General features: G+C 48.8%; 1 pseudogene; it reads right to left on the bottom strand.

Annotated features, from left to right (window-relative positions):
* Positions 1–1430: 1430 nt before the first annotated feature.
* On the bottom strand, positions 1431–2567 carry LOC122210981 (annotated as a pseudogene).
* Positions 2568–4957: the final 2390 nt, after the last annotated feature.

The following is a 4957-nucleotide window of genomic DNA, read 5'->3' as shown; positions in this document are numbered from 1 at the left end:
TATTTTTAACTGAAACACACGTAACTTAGAATTGACCGTCTTAACTAGTTTTGACTGCACAGTGCACTAGTATTAGGTACGTCACACAGTGTTTTGCATTTAAGCTCCAAACTCCGGATCTCGCAAAAGAGGAACTCTGTATCCATAAAACAGCCACTACCCCCCACTCAGTCCCTGGCAACCATTATTCGCCCTCTGGTCTTAATGGTTAAATGCCTCACATTAAGTGGAATCGTGCAATTTTGGGCTCTTCGTGACTGGCTTCTTTCACCTGGCAGAAGTCCTCCCCTCTCATGTTGCAGCCTGTGCCCGGAATTTTGTTAAGATTGAGTAGTGTTCCATTGTATGGATAAGCCACCCTTTGTTTATCCACTCATCCCTTGAGGACAGCTGGATGGCTTCCATCGTTCGGCTGTTGTGAATAACGGTGCTGTGGACTGGGTGTGCAAGTATCTCCGCACGTCCCTCCTTTCGCTTCCTTATGTACCCAGAGGTGGAACTGCTGGGTCGAATGGTAATTCTATTTAAACATTTTTGAGGACCAGCCATACTGTTTTCCAAAGGGGCCGCACCTTTATATTCCCCCAGCAGCGCACGAGGATTCCGATTTCTCCACATCCTCGCCAGCACTTGTTACTTATTTTTCACACTAGCCATCCCAGTGGGTGTGAGGTAGCATCTCATTGTGATTTTGATGTTCATTCACATAGTGATTAAAGATATCAAATGTCTTCTCGTGTGATTATTGGCCGTTCAAGTATCTTCTTTGAGGCGCTCTTGGGTGGCTCATTTGGGTAAGTGTCCAACTCTTGATTTCAGCTCAGGTCAACATCTCACGGCTTCTTCACTTGATCTTAGCCAAAAGGTCGAGAAGCGGTAAGATCTCACGGCTTCTTGAGTTCAAGCCCCATATTGGCTTCTGGTGCTGACGGCACAGAGCCTGCTAGGGATTTTCTTCTCTCCCTCTCTGCCCCTCCTCTGCTGGCACTCACGCTTTCTCAAAATAAATAAATAAACTTTAAAAAAAGCCCCACAGGGGCGCCTGGGTGGCGCAGTCGGTTAAGCGTCCGACTTCAGCCAGGTCACGATCTCGCGGTCCGTGAGTTCGAGCCCCGCGTCAGGCTCTGGGCTGATGGCTCGGAGCCTGGAGCCTGTTTCCGATTCTGTGTCTCCCTCTCTCTCTGCCCCTCCCCCGTTCATGCTCTGTCTCTCTCTCTGTCCCAAAAATAAATAAAAAACGTTGAAAAAAAAAAATTTTTTAAAAAAAGCCCCACAAATATCTTCTTTGGAGAGATGTTTGTTGAAGTCCTTTGCCCATTTTCAAATTCGGTTTTGTTGTTGCTGTTTTTAGGAGTTCCTTATATATTCTGGGTATTAATCTTTTATTAGATACGTGATGTGCAAATATTTTTCTCCCATTCGGTTGCCTTTTTATTTGTTGATAGTGCCCTTTGATGCACAAGTTTTTAGTTTTGATGAAGTACCATAGATCTATTTTTGTTTTTGTTGCCTGTGCTTTTTGGTGGCGTATCCAAGAAATCATCACCAGATTCAGTGTCGTCAAGCTTCTCCCCTATGTCTTCCAGGAGTTTTATGGCTTTAGCTCTTAAGTTTAGGTGTTTGATTCATTTGCAATTAATTTTGATGTTTATTTTTATTATTTATTTTACTAGTTAAGAGACTTTAGTAGCTATAATTACAGTGCTTGTCGAAATGAAAACTGGAAATAAGTATACAAAACAGTTGATTACCAATCGTGTATTGAAAGCAGTAAGAGGTTCCACGACACCAAATAAACCAGTTCTGAGGATCTCCCCAAGATAAAGTTGAAAGGCTCCAGCTTCTTCAGTGTTTATCAAAATAAGAGAGAAAAAAGTTAAGGTTGTTGTTTCGTTGGCAAACCTGACCCCTGCAGGCTGAGGGAGTGAAAGCACATGTGGGGGGGGGGGGGGGGCTGCCTTCTGGTTCTGGAGCTGATTGGATAGCCAGTCCAGTCCCTCATAGAGCCTGTCCCTGCTGGTGGCACAGGTGGCCCGAATGTACCGGTTCCTGTGGCACAGCGAGTGCAGGCCCAGCTTGTCCATAGACTCGGCCACCTTCATGGCCTTAGGGAGGTCCTGGTGGGCGAGGCCCGGCGACCTCGGGTCAGCGGTCCACGGGGACCACCCCTCCCCACCTCCCACCCCGCATGGCCGGGGCGCACGGGCGCACACACCTGCTTGCTGGCGAACACCAGCCGGACGGCATCCCTGAGCTCGTCCCCCGCCAGCATCCTCTCTGACCTTGCTGTCCACCAGGAGGATGAGGCCTTGTGTGTTCCGGAAATAGTGGCGCCACAGGGGCCGATCTTGTCCTGGCCGCCCACGTCGCGCACGGTGAAGCTGATGTTCTCATACTCCACGGTCTCCACGTGGAAGCCTGTGGTGGGAATGGTGGTCCCCATCTCACCCAGCTTCAGTTTGTACAGGATGGTGGTCTTCCCTGCAGCGTCCAAGCCCACCATGAGAATGCACGTCTCTCTTTTTGCCAAAAAGGCCCTTGAAGAGGTTTGCGAAGATACTTCCCATGCTGGAGACTGGGGTGGGGGCAACACTGGCTGGAGGGCCCCTCGAGGCCACTGCGAGGCTACTGCTCCGAGCCAGCCGTTGCTTTCGCCCCCACCCGCAGTTAATTTTTACATAGTGTTAGATAAGGGCCCAATGTCCCTTCTTTGGCATGTGGATGTCCAGTACTCCCAGCACCATTTGTTGAAAAGACCGTCCTTTCCCCACGGAATGTTCTTGGCACCCATGGTAAAAATCATCTGACTATATATAGAAGAGTTTATTTCTGGGCTTTGCTCTACTCCAATAAATGTCTGTTTATGCTACTACCTACACCAGATTTTATACCCATGGAAGCTGGAGGTAACCTGGCCCCAACAGGTCAAGTCCATAATGCTGTATGGTTCCATTTATATAACATTGTTGCAATGACAAAATCATAGACACAGAAAACCTTAATGGTTGCTAGCTGAGAAGGAGGGGTTGAAGGCAGAAAGGAAGTGAGTACGGACATAAAATAGTGAGAGTTCTTCCTGGAAAGCAACTCTTCTGTATCTTGAAGATGTCCATGTCAATCTACTGGCTGTACTGTTGCACTGTGGTCTTCAAGATGCTGCCATTGCCATTGGGGTAAACAGAACACGGAAACTCTGTATTACATCTTACACACGGGCATGAATCTACCGTTATCGCAAAAAGTAGAAGATTAAAAACGTGACTGTGGAGGATGCCTGAGCTAATTACGTCAGCCTGGGCTCCAGTAGGGCCACCCCAGGGGCTGTTAAAACCCCCCAGGTGATGCTGAACCAGAGCCAGGGCCAATCTTATTTCTCCTGAGGTCTCTACCTCGTTCCCTCTGCACGGGACACAGCTGCCGTTATCCCGGTACTTGCCGAACGTCAGGCAGCTGGGGAGACCTAGCCCACCAAGTGGGAGTGGGGGACCCCCAGAGGGCTGACCTAGAGGGCTGACCTAGAGGGCTAGAGCCATCCCAGGAAGAGCTGGGAGAGGGTACAGACCCCACACAGAAAGCACAGCGGACCCGGTTCACAGACGGGAGACCCTCCCCGGGAGGGCACACGCTCAGGCATGTGCCTTTGGCTCCTTCCCTTGGTGCGGGGACAGTGGCATAAGGAATGACTGGATTCCAGCGGTCCAGCGCAGTGGGAGACCTCTTAGCCCAAGTCCTGATCAAAGTCCCTGTATACCCTGGGGTCCGTAGACTCTAGCCCCAACCCCCTCTCTCCCCACCTAGGACTACACGCGCTCAGCTCCCCCCTTCTGCCACTTCCCAACAACTTGGTCCATAGCACGTGCCCACCACCACCACCCCCCAGTGCAGGAAAGACTTAGCTGCTGTACCACCCAACCCCACCCACCACCACACGGAGCCTGTAACGGAAAACATTCCAAATTTGACGACAATAATAAATCCAAAGCCAACAAATTCGAAACCAATAAACTCCAATCCGGATAGTAACAAAAACACAGCAAGGCACGTCATAACCAAATGGCTGAAAGCCACTGATGAAACCTTTTTTTTATTTTTCCTTTTTTAAGTTTATTTATTTTGAGAAAGAAGCCCAAGCTGGGGAGGGGCAGAGTGAGAGGGAGAGAGAGGGAATCCCAAGCAGGCAAGGCACAGTCAGTGCAGAGCCCGACCCAGGGCTTGAACCCACGAACCATGAGATCATGACCTGAGCCAAAGTCAGACAGTTAACCACCCGAACCACCCGAACCACCCAGGCGCCCCTCGTTGATAAAAACTTAAAAGCACTTAGAGGCAAAAAAGACATTATGAAAAGAACAAAGGCAGAACGACTGCAACATTTTCATCAGAAATAATGCAAGCCCGGGGCGCCTGGGGGCTCAGTTGGCAGAGTGTCTGACTTCGGCTCAGGGCATGACCTCATGGTTTGTGAGTTCGAGACCCGTGTTGGGCTCTGTGCTGACAGCTAGGAGCCTGGAGCCTGCTTCGGATTCTGTGTCTCCCTCTCTCTCTTCCCCTCCCTCACTCATGCTCTGTCTCTGTCTCAAAAATAAATAAGCATTAAAATTTTTTTTAATACACTTTATTTTTAAAAAATGTTTATTACTTTATTGAGAGAGAGAGAGAGAGAGAGAGAGAGAGAGAGCACACATGTGGGAGGGGCAGAGAGAGAGAGAGAAACCCAAGCAGGCTCTGTACTGTCAGTGCAGAACCCAATGCAGGGATCAAAGTCACAAACCATGAGATCATAACCTGAGCCAAAACCAAGCATTGGACACTTAACCAACTGAGCAACTCAGGCATCCCTCCAAGAAATACACTTTAAATACACTGACATACATAGATTAAAAGAAAAAAGTACAACTGTATCCTAGAAGCACTAATCATAAGCCTAAAACAGCTGCATTAGCATCAAATTTTGGGT

The sequence above is a fragment of the Panthera leo genome, chromosome F2, assembly GCF_018350215.1.
Source record: "Panthera leo isolate Ple1 chromosome F2, P.leo_Ple1_pat1.1, whole genome shotgun sequence".
Classification (NCBI taxonomy): Eukaryota; Metazoa; Chordata; class Mammalia; order Carnivora; family Felidae; genus Panthera; species Panthera leo.
The sequence above is the reverse complement of the archived record's forward strand: the minus strand, read 5'-3'. Positions and strand labels throughout refer to the sequence as shown.